This window comes from Nomia melanderi, chromosome 2 (genome assembly GCF_051020985.1).
Source record: "Nomia melanderi isolate GNS246 chromosome 2, iyNomMela1, whole genome shotgun sequence".
Lineage (NCBI taxonomy): Eukaryota > Metazoa > Arthropoda > Insecta > Hymenoptera > Halictidae > Nomia > Nomia melanderi.
The window spans coordinates 21,259,641-21,276,842 of NC_135000.1; the positions used below are offsets into that span (position 1 = coordinate 21,259,641).

The 17,202-nt window shown below is 42.6% G+C and overlaps 1 protein-coding gene across 7 annotated transcripts in view; it reads left to right on the top strand.

The window, feature by feature from the left end:
- The window catches only part of KaiR1D (Kainate-type ionotropic glutamate receptor subunit 1D), a 312,990-nt gene that overhangs the window by 123,876 nt on the left and 171,912 nt on the right, over positions 1 to 17,202 (top strand). The gene's annotated exons all lie outside the window — the stretch shown is intronic.

Below are 17,202 nucleotides of genomic sequence, written 5' to 3' on the forward strand. Positions count from 1 at the left end.
GCATTAAGCTGCCCGCGAGTATCACGCATCGGCCGCATCCTCGACCGATGGATCGAGATTTGGCCGGTTTCCATGAGCACATCCCTCCCGGTCACCCCTCCCGCTCGCGGCACGGGCGGTTCCCGTTGACAAATCTGCGTTTGCAGGCGATCATTTCGCTCGGCCGTAAAAACCAGGATGGCCGCACCTAATGCTGCGGCCTGGCAAACTGTTTCGATTTATGGCGGGTCTTTCTTCAACTTTATCTCGTTCGCGAACGATATATCGCGATGACGCGAACCAGAGTGTAGGAACCTCCCTGCGAGAATAATGATCTCCCTCGCCCGATGTACGCGCGGCTCCGGATATTCGAGTGTCACTCGAATGATCCCGGGAATGTCTTCGTAAATCACATTCCGCGGAGGCGGTATCTTTTGTACGCTTCACGGTTCTGTAAATAAATATTGATTCCGTGTACGGATCATTTGGCATCTGTATTACAGGAGTGTCATGAGTTTACAGATTGATGCGGGCGATTTTCTGGAATTGGGGGAATAGATATTGTGTAATCGAGGAGCGACGGTTATAGGAGTGTAAGTGTAGATTGTAAGAAATAAGTGTAGAATAAACGTTTCCTATAAGACACTTTGTTTCTGAAGCTTTCATGTTTGAAGATCTCAGAGTGGTATCTCAGGTACAGTGTGTTCTTGAAAGAAGTTGTATTTATATTTTACTTACTTCCTCATGTACAATCGTATTTTGCTCTTCTTCAGTACCACAGTGGACTATCTAACAGTCTCCATTAAATCAGTATAAATTTCTAGCAATGAACACTGCAAATCTTAAGTTTGAAACTCGAATCTCCAAAACAGTTCAACCTACGACGAACTATTATACAATCTCACAAAGATGTCGAGTCTGAAATCTTCTCTATTCCCTCCTCAACGGAGTCCGCCGAGCAATAAATATGTCATAATCCCGCCGCCTCCATAAATTACCCGACAGTGCCGAACTCCAGGCCAACTGTCACCAGACAGACACATTAAAGAATACAGGTCGCAGTCGTCAAGTTATTAAGCCTCAAGTACACGAGGCATTACCTCCGTTTCCGATCCACTTCGCTGGAAGCTTCCACGACACCGCGTCTGAATCGCTCTGTATACAGCCCGTAATTACCCACAGTGGGTCCCGTTGATCCAGTTTCCACAGGAGATACACGGGCGACAAAAAGTCTGACGGCGATCTCGTTTCCCCGGTTAATACCTTTTGACGGTTGAATGCGAATGAACTCCGGGTAGATCGGAACTGTTCAGCGAAGAGCTTGCGGTCGGAATTCGGCTCCGTTTGTCCCGGTTTCTACTCGGTCTTCCGAGGCAACGAACCCTCTTTCGTCCCGGCGCGCGCGTTGCGTACTCGCGACGCAGTTCCGATGCTCTTTCCTCTTTACTGTGTTTTTACGATATGACGGGGAAACATGACCGAGCGTGTCGGAGGCCGCCTTTGTTCGACCCAGTACCCTTCCTCGCTCGCTCGGGACTCTCCTCGCGTAATACGGTTTTATGCTCGCTTCTATCTCAGAATTTCTTCGAGGCGCTCGTTTGTCTTTCTATCAGGTTTCGCCCGGGAAACGGAGAGACGTCGGACGTGTACGGGGTGTTTTTGAAATTATGCTACACACAGGAAGGAAATTATTCTCTATTATTTTGTGGGGATGGATTGTTTGAGTTATTAGTTGAACTTCCATGCGTACGGCTCTCTTTGTGAGATAGGGTTTTATGCTAGATTTTATCTTAGAATTTCTTCGAGACGCTCGTTTGTCTTTCTATCAGGTTTCGCCCGGGAAACGGAGAGGCGTCGGACGTGTACGGGGTGTTTTTGAAATTGTGGCACAACCAGGCAGGAAATTATTCTTTATTATCTTGACGGGACGTTTTAGATTGGTAGTTATTTCGGTTACAAGAGGTTCCTCCGGGGGGGTTTAGTATTTTACACGAGGAATCGATGGATAGGCAACTTGTCGATCGTGTTTTGGAAAAGGTATCACTGGTGAGTAGGTGTCGCTAAGCATCTCTTTGCTAAGAAATTCTCACTGTGCATCTGAAACATAGCTTATATTCCTATACTGTGTTATACTCAATGGAATACGCGAGTAAGTGATTATTTCTCAATAACCATTCCTTACTATTAAACTGCTGACGGCACAGAACAGTGGGAGTTCTAAACATTGAGAATATAGAATGCGCCATCGATCGGCGAGGAAACGCGTTGCAGCTTCCAAAGCAGTTCTGAATTGACCACGAAAAATTAATAATAAAATAAGATAAAATAAAGAAGTGATATAAAAAAAGCCTAAGAGACTCATGAGATCACAAGCTACGATCTTAGATCTTCATCGAAATATAACCGGTAGTTTTTAAGATTACCTCGAAAATACAAATACAGTTCCTGCCTTTATAATATTAAAATAAACAAAAGCCAATGATACTGATAATTATCCTGCAAATATGGAAATCCTATTGCAATGTATTACAGGTCTTTCGAAAGGAGGTTCTATCGAAGCAAACAGATGATTCCCTTTGTCCTTTAGCCAACGTGCCGCTTTAGCTTGCAGTTAGTCAGCCAACTTCGCATCTGCGTATAATACGTCGGCCGTGGATGCACGAATCGATTATTCGCGGCCGCGCTCACGCGTGCAGGATCACGATACATAATGCAACGACACGGGAACGAAAACGCGGCCGCCCGGAATGAATTCGCCGCGGAAGAGCCCCGTGGAAGTTAAAGTGCTCGCCGGACGTGAAGTTTTAAGCCCCGGAAGCTGATTCTCGGCAGCACAGCGAATCTGTACAGTGACCCAGATTAATGTATGAATGATCTTACAGCCGGGGGAACCGTTTCGAGTTTGGGGAACGGATTCTGTAGATACCGAGCAGTCGTTTGAATTTCTGAGACGGAGTGTAATAGATGCTGCACAGTTTTCTGGGGGCGGTTCCATGAATTTTGGAGTGTAATTAATCCCTTGCTTCGTAATGCGATGATATTGTGACGATTTTAAATTGACATTTAATAAATGTGATTATCATTGTTGAAAATTTACAGTGAACGATTGTTCGCAGTGAATGTCCGATTTATTTTTCTGCTGGGAAATTATTTCGAAATTATTTGAGATTATTATTTAAAGTATCTCTTGAGAGACTGATCTCGAAATAATATTGCAGAATGTTTCTTATAAATCACTGTTTTTGAAAATATAAGTTTTCTGGAAATTCTTCTATAAGAATAATTAATCATGAAAAATATAATCTATGATAAAGAAAGAAAATTATCTTTCTACTTTAGTATCAGTGTTTAGATTGGTTCACAGAAATTTGTACTTTTGCAAAACTCCAACAGTTTATCATAAATCTTACGAGTTATATTAGTCTCGTGTACGTAATATTTATGCAGAGAAGAACACCACCGGTTTCACGCTGGGGATTATTCTGTCGCGTGAAGAACATGTGAGAAACAGGGGAAAGTAAGCGGAACATAGAACTCGGGCGTAGAATGAAAAGGATCACGGTTGGAGATCGCTAGCGTGAAATGGCTCGGAGATATGATTAATGAATGAGATTTAGTCATACGTACCTTTTAGTATTTCAAAGTTCACTAATTACATTGAATTTCGTACAAGAATTAATTTCTGTGAAGGCTTTCTTTCTCGATTGTACCAGTGGCGGTGAATAAATTATTAAAATATTTTAATTGTATTACCTTTTTGTTCAAAATACAGGTATACTTGCAAAGCATTGTTCACTAATAAATGTAACAAAGATCAGGTATATCCCGATGATTAAAATTTCAATGTTAACTAGATTTGGCACACAGGGAATTTAAATACGATTGCAATTTCATCTCTATACATTTATTATCAACGTATCAAAATTATTTTGTACCAGTGAATTCACTTACCGGAGTTACAATATTCTTCTTGTCGTACAATGAGATTACCAGAATTTAATCGCATTAAAGTAATTACAATGGAAACGAAGTACTCATATACGATGGAAATTTCTCTTGCGTATTTTAATACTTCACGTTCACCTATCGAAATTGAATTGCTATCAAATTCATCATGTGTAAACACATATAGATTTCCATACATTATACGTATACTCATTTTCAATCAACGTAAATCAAACTAACAGCCCAATTCCTCTTAGAAATGTATTTCAATCTCCCCGGCATTAACCCTTCATTTAATAATATCAAGTGGAACCGACTTTGAAGCATTGAATCTAACAAATATATTTCTTTAAACTCGAAATTAAAATCCGTCTCTTATAATAATTCTACCATTATAGTAACCATTTTGCAATGAACATAAAATTCTTTTTCCCCAGTTATCCATTACGAATAACAAAGATTTAAGGCGAACAGTTTCGATAGAGATATTAAGTCAAAGGGGAGCATCAAACAGATTTACCACCGATTGAAAATTCAATTTCCCAGCACGTGTTCCAATAGCAAAACATACGAAAATTACCTCGGGAAGCGGATTGACTCGAGATAAAAGTTTCTCCGAACGGTTCGTCGCCCAATGAACCAGACGGAACCTGGAGTGTAACCGGATGATGAAAATTGTACCGAAGAACCGGAATCCTGTTGAAATTTCAGCTCGTCCTTACTCGCAGTTCCGTGTACGCATCGAAATTGGCCCGGTAAAGGGATTGACTTGCCAGTAACTCCGCTCCACCCCTTCTGCGTCCCTCCCTCACTCGTTTAAACAGAGAAACGACTCTTCCGCTGACATTGTTCGTTTCACTTTCGCTAAGCCAATTTTCGAAAACCACACGAGGGGGGGCAGAAAGTTCGGTGAACAGCCGGAGGATCGTGGGAACAACGAGCTGCGACCACCGCCGGCGCAGATAGAACCCGCGGCTCTAATTTCCCCTGTAACTTTTCAGGTTTCTTCCCTTCTCGCATAGTTCCCCGAACTTCGTCCACGGTATCGAACCACGCCGAGAAGTTCTCCACGGCCCAAGGCGATTTCAGTGGGCTCCGGAGCTGGCCGTGGCTCTTTTCTACCCTGAAACCGTATACCCGGTCCAATTAAGCATAATGGAATGAAAACATCGTATCCGGTCGCGAGCGTGCCGCTGCCGGCATGCAGGATAACACGAATCTTCTGAGCTCCACGCGATAGCGGCCCATGAAATGGCCGTTCCTCAGTTTCCTTAGCGAATTATCCTTTTTTGGCAATTATTTACTTTAACCGTTTGAGTTCCAGACGCAATCCCGCTGTTTACTGTTTGAAAGTGTCGGTTAATGGGTTTGCTGAGTTTAATTGGGTTTACCTATTTATTTTATTTTCGTTTTGAGAGGATTTTGAACTGGGGTGTTTGGCGTTTGAATTTTAAACTCCCTTGTTATTAGCAAATGCCAGTTTCATTTGCCAAAACGCGTATAGCTCCGTGAATTCTGAGTGTGCCGAAGATTGAATAACACAATGTTTTTCGATGTACGGAAACCCGAAACGATAATTGGTATTGATAGGTATTATTAACAAATATTAGTTTCAGTTTTGGCAAAACAAGCATAGATCCGTGAATTCTGAGTATGCCGAAGATTGAATAACACAATGTTTTTCGCTGTATTACAATAAAACCTGAAACTATAGTATGTATTGTATAGACTATCAAGTGAAAATACTGAACTCATACAATTTTGATGAAATTTACGTGGAAGCCAGTTTTCCGAAAAATATTTGATACGTATACCTTTATCGACGATCGTTCATGTCGAAGGGGTGGAAATAGCCCTCGAGATTCAGGGCTGGAAATATTTTTCAAATATCCTGACAGCTTAACCGCTGTTACCATAAAAAAATATAAGTAACCACGTATTCGTTCGTTCAGTCAAATTTCCTTAACTTCGTTAATTTTCTACGTCCAAAACTTTCACGAGTCGGGAAAAATTCCTCAGTATTTATAACCATAATACATGAAATAGTGTTGTTCACATACAAACGTACAAACACGTACAACCTTTTTTGTTTTAAAAAAACCATCGAAAAGGCCATCGTTGCTATAATCCTTCGCAATCCGAATTTCTTTTGCATTTTTTCTTCGATAACTCTGTATTATTACAATATTTTATTTGAAATGCATTTTTAAAAAATAGATAGTTCGTAGAGAGCAGTGTGAACGATTCTTCTTACTAATAATATGGAAAATAACATAATAACATAATCTATTTTTAAAATATCTTGACAAAGAAGCACGCCTGGGAATAAAATTGATGTCGAGTCACGCTCGCGAAGAGTTAACTGACTTCGATTGTACCCTTCTTCCCCAACTGCATCCACCAGGCACAAACATACGATCCAAATGAACGACCGCCGAATCACTATTCTTCCCCAACATCTTCCCAACCGCGCTAAAATATTTCATTCCGCGAACGAACTCCAAAGACTCCCGGAATAAATGGCCGCGTTTGTCCCGCGCTCGTCGCGGGTGTTTGCGCGGCTGCTAATGAGTAGGACGTGTGCCACCTGGCCGGCATGTAATTACTCACGGGATTGGCCGTCGCCGCGTTTAATCGTCGCCCACAAATCGACGACCGGTTAATGGAGAATAGTATAAACGGCAGAGTAAATGTTGAACGATATTTCGCCCGGGCCAAAATTACAGGGAACAGGGACGGAGGGGCGGGGGGGTGTAACGTTGCCGGGTAGTGCCGGACAAGCTCGAAACATCGGGATTATCGTTTGTCGACGAACGATAATTCTTTCCCGGCGACCGATTTCACCGGTGCTGAATTTATCGTTCGGCCTGATTACGAAGATCGTGATTAATTTCCGCGACCGGTTGCGCGAAACGCGCTCGCGCGATTATTCCGATTCGGTCCCGTTCAACCGAACCGCATTTTCGATTTTTCTCCCCCCTCCTCGCCACTCCTTTTTCCCCGGCTATTTTTTTTCCACCGGTGTCGCTGTTTTTTCCGCGGTTTGTTGGCATCGAGATTAATATCTTTTTGTTTTGTCGGCAGCAGCCGAATGAAAGGCAATTTCCCGCGCTCGCTCGATGGACCCCGGCAACGCTGTAAACTTTGATTCGCGGAAGGGAAATTGTTTGAGAGCTGTTATGTTTTAATTAAACCACGCCGGAAACTCGGCTAATTCCGCGACGGTTCGAATAAAGCTGATCAACGAAATTGCGCTCGCACGATCGCGTTATGGACTTCCGCCCGTTCGCCGAGCCAGCCTGCTGGAAAACCGTCGCGAAGGACCATTCACAGTTTTTAACGCCGCCGTGGCTGCCGCGCCGGCGCTCGTACTCCACGTGAATTTACATATTCCTCGCTTTTATCAACATCCCGCCGCAAGTACGCTACTGTTTCCCATTGCGTTAGGTCTGCGCGAGGATAAATTGCAGTTTTTACGCGTGACGTTTTCGATTTCCTGCATTTCCGTTGTAACAAATTTATTCAGAAGAGATAAAGTCGGTTGCGACTTGAATGCATTTCCTAACGCGATGCGAATTTTTGTATCCTTTGGATATCGATAAAACTTTGAATAACAAATAACTAGTACGCTCCACTAACCGTAACAAATGTCACATGTTCCATCGACCGTTAACAGTGAAACAGTCATTTTACTAATTATGCGCAACGAACCGTGATTTTTATTAGACTGAGGTAAAAAGTATCACTACCAGCCTCACTCGTCATTATACAAAACAACAGGTCAACGCGGCGTCGATCCTTCGCCCTCGGTAAATAGTCCAACGGCTATAAATCAGCGATCCAATATCGACTGACAGATTTAAGAGAAAGGTGAGCCCGAACAAGTGGAGCTATCGAAACACCGGAGCTCCTCGGAACTGGATGACAAAGGATCTGAAGCGAGAGGGACAAAGTAGCGGGATAACGACCGCTATGAATAATGTAAGCCGCTTGTCACGATGGCGAAACGCTTATTATTCCCTCGGCCGGAAGGTGGATATCTGGCTGCAGGCGAACAGAAAAACAAAGGAAAAGGAACACGAAAATAAGGGGAAGATGATAGGAGAAGGTAAACGAAGGGTAACCTGTAAGCCGACGCGGGGCGAAGATGCGCGCAACAGGAAGTCGAAGGTTGCCGGAAATTTTCTGAGGCGCTTCTCAGCCGCAGTCGCGCGGGATAAGAGGAGCTTCCGGCGGAGATTCGATTTTCTCGCGAAACGACGAACCGGGCACCCCCTTTAGAATGCACGATCATGTTAGGCGATTGTGACTACGGTTAATAAGCGAAGTTTCAACGCGAACGGGGCGCGCGGCGAAAAGTTGCTGAACGTCGTTTCGCGAAGTTGGCCCGATGAAGCATGCTTCGTTCCGTTAAAAATGCTCGCTGAAGTGTTACGGCTAAGAGAATTGAAAGTTGTCTCGGAGAAGTTGCTCCGCGGAGCTTCCGCTGGGGCTAACTTCCACCGGAATTGCTTTTGGGGACGAGACGCCAATTAACGTTAAAGAATCGCCGCTCGGAATTAAACGAACTCTCGGCGAATCGGAGATTCATAAATCCGTATTGTTCTTTGTTTGCTGTTGTCTGCGATTGACGTAATGAGGTGATTATTATGGTGGTTAATGCACGTTAATCCTTCGTATATCCCCGTTCTACATTCATTTCCTCGTTCCCGTCCTTAGCGATTTCTCCTATTTCTTGTTTATTCGTTGTATTCATTTACTCTGTAATCTGAAAAGATAAAATGTCTTTCCTCCAAAAATATTGCAAGTGTAACGAATTTATTAAAATATTTTCGCGTTATTAGCGCAATATTTTTCAGCAAAACTCTTTTCAATTTTGCGTCTTCGGTATACTTGTCATTAACGCGTCGACCGCCACGAGAATTTTAAACGTTTTATATAATATTACTCATTCTTTCGTAACGAGGGTAAATGTTACATGTTATTGAATATTTTGACTCGACGCCAGTTTCCTTCATATAATTGCCTTCGAGCATTTCGAAGCTCCGGTGACCACCGTGGCAATCAGCGTGTTAACAAAAAAGAGTTAGCTGGCAATAGAACATCCTCGTACGGTCGCAAGTTTATGGAACACGATAAAACGATCGCGCGGTTCGGATTATTCGATTAAATTGTGTCGCATTAATGCCGCGCCAGTTAGTTCTCGTCGCTCTGTCACCGCGCACATCGCAGCCGGCTTCTAGTTCAGGTGTACTGCGAGGAAGTTAAGTCCTTGGCCCGTTGTAATTCGCTTTTCATGCGGTTACGTGACGTGAGAAAGCGAGCGACGGTTACGTGCCGCTGTAATTACAGTTTTGAGCTTCTCAATTACCGCGGCGACGCGAACCGCGCGAAAACGCTCTCGCCCCCGGGGTAATCCGAGAAATAATTAAACTACTTTCTTTCTTGTCCCGTTAACCCGGAAATCGTTCTTGTTCGCTTTCAATCGCTCGTTACCGTGTCCGCCGATTGAATCTTTACCTAACGATCCTGTTCGCCCGTTTTTCCACTTGCTTCGATTCGTCCCAGGATGTTTCGCGTAACGAATAACATCAATTCGAAGTGCACTCGCGCTTGTCGTTTCGTATCCGTCAGCGAGTTCAGCCGTGAAATAATTCGCAGCTATACCTTTCGCATTCTGCGCTAAATTTCAATGCGCTCGCACAGTTTCCAGAGTAATTTGCTTTCTCCGCTGAAATGACACTTGTCCGCTTAAACGCCGCGTTTCTTTTTTTAGGAATCCGGTGCGCATTCCGTGCCATCCGCTCTTCTTTTTTCACGCAATTTCACGCAGCGACATACTCCGATAATTTGATTTAAAAATGTATGCAGGCACGCGCGAGACGGTTAACGCTCGGAATTAACGGAGACAGGTTTAAATTATAAAATAGTTCGCATTTCCATTTGTTTTAGTGACAAGCGCGCGATACAATCGGCTTGACACGTGTCGCACGGTTAAGAGAATTCGTAACTCCCTTCCGGTAAGGTATATTAGTTGAAAACATCTCGCACGCGTGCACGAGACGTGCCTTGTTACCGGGTTAGACACAGTTCACCCTTTCATGAGTGATGGGAATTATGTTTCCCAACTATTACTGTCAAAACGTGCATCACGTAAGTAGGAAATTTTATTCGCAAGGCCTAACCGTTTGAAAATGCTCAATTTTCGCAACTTTAGGCACTTAAACAATTATATACACTACGATTACTCATTCGCAATTCGACATTTATCCAATCTGTATCATTATATCTCATAACATTTAAAAACAGAAATTACCATGTTAAGATTGAATTTCCGTAAACTTTCTACTACACGAATACTAATTGCTCAAAGCGTCAAATTATTCACTAACGCACCAAAATGGAAGTGCATCGATGATCAAACAAACAAGATTCCTAAGCATTACCCCAAAAATGACCATTACAACCAACAAGCAATGTCAAAAACAAAGAAGCAGAACATCCAAATTTAGCTTCGCTGAGGTGATCCCCCATTTGACGCCACGAGAAACGATGTCATCGACATGAAGATCGAGGCGACCGTCGAATTGGATGCCAAACGTTTAAATATTTGTTGAATCCTCAGATCCGCGATTCAGGGGATCGCACTTTCTGTCATCGCGTCGTGTATGATTTACAAAACACGTCGTATGCAGTGAGTCGTCGGGTATACGTGAACGTTTAGGGCGTGCGCCGTCGGCCGCCCTTTCCCTTCCCGCGCCCGGTTCTCGCGATTTCGCGCTGGAATAAATTCGGATTGAGTTTTCCTAGGAGTCGTGTGTACGGCAACACGTGCCCGGAAAGCGGAGAAGAAGATGATGGAGGAAGAAGAAAGGACGGCGGGTTGAAATCCGAGCGGAAAGACACAATTCTCGAAACCGTTGCTACCAAAGTAAATGGACGTATAGCTTAGCGCTATATCTCCTTCCCGGGACTTGGTTCCGTTAAGCCAAAGCAACGAGCCCGGATCACGCTTGAATAAAGCCGATACGGAATGAAACGTTTATTTTCTTAATTGACAAGCTAAGCTTCGAATGCTTGGTGGCTCACGATTAAAACTTATTCACCGGAACGCACCGAATTAGATTGGCGCGTTCTGTGGAGCTGATCGTAATTAGCGGCTAACGTTGATTATCCGGATTATTGACAGGTTACCGGGAATACCGTCTATGTGTCTGTTTTGCCTGATGCACACAGTATTTTACGCGGTTAGTGTAAATTGTCGGAGTAATTAGGAAGAAAGATTATTGTCACGAAAGTAGAATATATTAACGTAATTGTGCGTGAGTAATCAACGATATACTAGCAAGTTATTAAAGTTATTAGAATACACTTTAAGAAACACTTAATTACGTTTATAAGCAACGGACGATTCATGCCACTGACGCTCCGAGAAGACAGCCACGCGCGTATCGCAATGTTTCATAACGTTATAAATCTAACTTGACCATTCAAAGTTCCAACAACGGTTGAACACGAATTTAATTAGTTTCGCGCGCGATACAATTATCTCCGCGCAAATTAGTTGTGCGTCACCGTCGCGTCGGCCGTCAGCGAATTCTAGTTTCGTCGGAACGCCTAGGCCGGAAGGCGGTGCTTCGAGCCGCCGGAGATTTTTAGACGGCAATTAGAAGGTTACGGGAAAAAATGTTGGCCGATAGTTCAAAAATTACCAGGCATCAAAGTAATCCACGACGTTTCATTAACCCCGGAATTTCGACTCGTTTATCCAGCCCACTTGTGCCTCTCTTCCCTTGAAATCTGACAGCGACCGCCATTCGTCCGTCCTTCCACCCCTGCCCGGCTTCTTTTCTCGGTACCGGATTGCAGCTCCTTCTATTTTCATTCCGGACAAAGCGCTCGTGGTCCTCCCAGCGCTTCCCGTAAGAAATTAAAATAAATTTACGACGCTGGAAAGTTCGCCCGGCTAGGGGGATCCTCGTTATTTAGTAAATCTACTTGAAATTCTTGGATGTGGCTCCTCGCAGGCGGACCGCGGGCCGGGTCGGGATGGTAGCCCGAGCCATTTGCGGTATAAAATGACCCCGGCTGATTCTGCAGTATGAACCCGTATTACTTTGTAATGGAAATAACAGCGCAAATGCAGTTGTAGTTCGGTAATTAACAACTTTAACGGCCACGGGAAAACGCGCGACCTGACCGACACGAATTGCAATATTTATGCGAACGCGCGCACAGCCGTGCGTGAACCGGCGCGAGTATTATTCATTTGTTCCGTGCCAAGTGAAAAATGTAAATGTTGTATTTTCGGGGGGAAACATCGCCCGCGCGTTTTAATGCGTCTCCGGCGAAGAGCAATCGGAATCATCGATTTCTGTAATTGCGTCGTTTCGGCGGGCGAGCGATTAAATTACGGGAAATTTGTTTGCGAGAGGATAAAATGCGAATTTCCAATTGAAGTTGGGAAATGTCTTTAACCTTAAATCATTAATTCTGTATAATCGTATTATACACGAGTTTACTGATTCCCCTTTGCTCTGAAGAAATGAAGTTTATTTTCTAACATTCTACATATATCATCGGTTATCGTTTGTAAATTATTGCAAGGAATTTTTAAGTGCTTGTCGCACCCACGGTGAATTATTGACAGAGTATAGTATCTATCTTTTGTTGAGTAACGCAAGTTCGAATTGGACTTCGGATCCGTATGTCATAAACGTTCTGACCCACTAAAATGAAATTCTCCGAAGAATCGTGTTTCAGGGAAATTGCCAGTTCGAGAACTTTGTAATTAGTGGGAGGAAAGCGATACCGTTGCCCCGTATCGATCGAAATTATCCCTCCCGATTACCCCGTGAATCCGATCCGGGTGGACGTTTAACGACGGGACGAAAAATTGATCAACGAACCGCACCCAGGGAATGAAGTTTCCCTCGAAGTTTCGCGGGGGTCGTTACAAAGAGTCTTTCGAGGTACCCATCTAAGACGTAACGCTCCCTGTTATGATCTAAAGATAGTATCGTTAGTTACCTGGCTACCCACTGGCTGCGTTCAACACGATCGTATCGTATTATGTCCCACTTAGACGGTCGTTTAATGCTTCTCGCCGCAGGATCGTTCACCACGATGACGCCAGCGACCATAGAACGCTATTTTCGGTGGAAGACCAACTTGGATGGAGAACTAACGGAAATAGACATTTTTGGTTTCACTTATCAGTGGAAAATTTATGGAGGATATTTGTGGAAAGTAGGATAAGAAAGTAGGATAATAGAAGCAGGATAGTTTCTTGGAAAGAAAAAGTATGTTATAAGCATTCTGTAAAGTAGAATACAAATAAATTTTATACGGACACATTTTGCATTATGAAACATTTAAAAGTGTTTCAGAGAAAGAAGTTTCCTAGTGGCTCAGCTTTTCTGGATTACAAGCCTTAATGTACTCCCCTGTAAATCCTCTCTTGCATTATTTTGAAGATCATGATTTAATAATGAAGACTAAACATAACGCCATTATTGTAAGATCCGCAGTAAACAACTGTCGGCTATTTTCTTTACTATCTAGTCTCCGGAGTACTAGTTTGACATGCATTATTTTGTTAACTACTAAATCAAACTTGAATCAAACATCAAAATTAACTGCTGGCAAAGGAGAATTTTCTACACTTCCAAATGTTCTTCTCGAAAAATACTAAATTGCATATTGAAATTTTATATATATTGAAAAAGAAGAAGCACGCGTCAATCTCTCGTTATTTAAATAATTACGTCAATCATTTACAGCTTTCAATTCGGAACATCAAAACTCGGAGCCACCATTCCGGTGGATTCGACCATGAAAGGTCGGCCAAATCGAGGTTATCGAATCACACAAAATTGAGATCAATCGCTGCAGGCATCGTTAAAATAGAATAGACGTTCGACAGGCCAACTACAGTCAGCCTGCAGTAAGCAAGCAAAAGGATTAACGCGATAAACCGATACAACTGGCGCGCAGGATGTAGAGCAGGCCAGGCGCCTCTCTAGAACGCCAACAAAATTTCAGTGAATAAGGGATTTCATAATGTTTCGCTTAAGTGCAGTCCAGGGGAACACGCCCTGTAAATTCCGTGTCCTAGAAAGCTGTCTGTTAATTAACGGGGCAGTGAAATATGCAGGGATGCTTTACGGCTTTCGGCGAGTTTCGAGACTTTCCTCGGACCTACTTTTGCACTCTTTTGTATTAATTTAACCGGACGGCGAACTTCCACGTTCGTGGAACGTGATCCTTCCCCCCACCCCTGGCAGCAGCTACCCCTCTTTCTTCTTCAACGACTTCCCACCGCCTAACGATCCTGTCGTCGTCGGAAAGATGAAACTGTTCCGATGACTTTCCGCTCGAAGCGTATGATGTATGATGTTCGGGATGGTTTTCATTAACGCCGCGAGTTTCGATGAGAGCGATGAATTCTGGGAGAGACTGTAGCCGCGATTCTTTTTGTCGCGAGTGATTCTCTCAGCTTTGGATTAGAGCGGGCCGCGTCGAAAGCGCGCGATTCTTTTCACGGGATCATCGAGACGCTAGAGCGTGCTCCGCGAGAGCGCTGCCTTCAGAGTTTTTAATCACGGTTACTCCTTTTTCCCTTTCAATATTTTGCTTATATAATAGGCAACTCGAAGCTAACAGAGTTTAAAGTTCAGAGCTTCACGCAACTCAAAGCCTTTTGATCATTGGAGTTCGGGGATTTGCGTGTACCTGTTACAAAGGAGATTCAATGAGAACTCTATAGTACCATTAGAAAATTCGTACGACTATAATGTTAATTGTGACTCTATTTTGAAATTACTTTTGATAATATGATTGTTCATTGAGTGCAATTGAAGCTTTCACTCTTACCGTTCCTAATTCCTTCATGTGGTGCTCGTACAAAATGTAATGCTTGAAATGCACTCTATTGCACTCGTACCGACCTAATTCCGAATAACAAGTAACTTTTCGAGTATCATTGCGTCGTCATTTCGTAGCTCACGTTTCGACCGCCCAGACAGGTGTGCTTGAGAAACAAACTTGCGATTTACTAAAATTTCTGAAAAGTTTAATGAACGTACAAAATTCAACAACAAAATTTATTATTTAATATAACTGCTTCGGTAATAACATTCGTAGCTTCGATACCTTCTAAAAAGTCCACTTTACGAAACATTAAAAAAACATACCAAAAAGATTCGTTAATTCGCTAAATACCAAACTACAATTTATAAATAACAACGCAGAGAATCAATTCGACTCTCTCCACTCCACATTTCATCAAGGCCGACAGCAAGTATGTTAACTTTTCGCTTCAGTTTTATGTTGATAAACTCCTCCGTTGACGGACACACTCCTTTTATCCAGAATTTCATATAATCAAACCATAAAACCGGGAATTCGCGTAAACGTTCGCCATGCATGATGCCCGTTCTTTATCGCAGTAACCTGGTGGAGAAGTTAACGATTACGATGGCGATTATGCGCGAAACGAGCGGTCTCCGGCGGCCCGGAGTTCGAGATCAAGTTTTCACGTAGCCCAATAAACATTTTATTGATTCGCCGAGCCCCGAATATCGACGCGATATAATTCCTCCGATCCCCGCGAAGAATTTCCCGTAATACGGGGCACGTTGACGACCGCGTGTGCCGGTCGCGATCGATTAATCGAATGAGAATATGCGCTTTGCCGACGGCCGTGCTCGAAATCGTCGCGCATACCACAATTAACTAACGCGTAATATCGCGATTCATTGTTCCCTCGCCGCCCTTCCCCGACTGCCGACTATTTATTCGCGATTTGCTCGGAACATTGTATGCGACGTTACACGAGCGACGCGTATGATTTTGTTAACTCATTTATGCATGTAAATGAGAACGACCCGCTGAATCGCAAAATTTGCTCGCGCGCTTCGTCGTCCGTGGAGTGAATTTCTTTTGATTATTACAGTATTAATCTTAAAAATACTGATGACAGGCTATTAGAGCTCGCAAATTAGAGAATATTTCAAATTGTTGTTCGTTGGTAATATTTTCTTTACCCTTTGCGAACAGATACTGACATGATGGCGACTTTGAAGTTTGATATTTAGACTTGAAAGCCACTAATACATAATTTCATTCTTCGAGTAACGAGAGATGGATCGTTTTTTTTTTGCAGTATTTAAGATTTCGATGCGTAACTTGGTTTTAAAATTCTTATTTAGGAAGTGTTACAGTAATTTTTTAAGGTATAGGTATATAGTCTTAAAAAATTATATATTGTCATATATATCTTGAAGAGTTGAAGATTTTTGATTTAGTAAGATCATTGTTTCTTAGTATCGATTGTATTATGAATAAAATGTTACATGCGCGGGTGAGTAAATAAAATGGAGCACAGTTTGAATACCAATAAAATAATATAACAAAGAATAAAATGCTGCACACTCGTCGACGAATGCGAAAACGTCAACCTCACTGACAACCATAAATAAATGGTATTCGAATAATTTATTCGTCGTCACGAGTTCTGTCGAATTCAAAAGAAATGGAGTAACATCTGAAGAGTCTCTTTTAATAGATCGTGACTGTGCATATAATGAATCGAATCAATGCGTTCTGTCGTATAGACGGGAAGAGGTTCGCGGGGCTTGCATTTTCATTGTAATATCTGTTTTACATGCAACAAGACGTTATCGGTAAAGATTGAGTGAAGTACATTGCAAGCATTCTTGAATGTGACGAGATATTTTCGGTCACGTCATAAATATGGCTTAGAAAATTCCCTTAACCAAAACTCGTCGATACTTTCCAGTAGAAAATGTAAATGTAACCATCTCTCGCCGCTGAAAACTTTTTTCAACTTTGTACAGAAATATAGCTCTACGTCAAATAACTTTGAAAAACTAGAATTACGTAACAAGTCGTAGTTTGATCAAGTAGAAATAAAATACAAAATGGATGCAAATCGAAAGTTAGATAATAAATAATTTAATCTAATAATAATAGTAAATGATAAAAGTTGCTGTAATCAATTGAAAATATGAAAGTAGATCATAAATCGTGCCTCAGATCGTTGCCGTTAGAAATGGTACTCGTATTAAAGACATCGCGGTGTATGTTCACTTTTTGCTTTTCGTTTTTCACCAAATGGACTCAGTAGGCATTGTTTTCTCGTATTAACGACGGTCGGTATATTCGATGAAATGTTCATCGCGATCTGGCGCGATCAATTACATTCGTTGGTCAGACCAAGTTTGCATTCAAAGATCAGCAAATCCGCTGTTGATC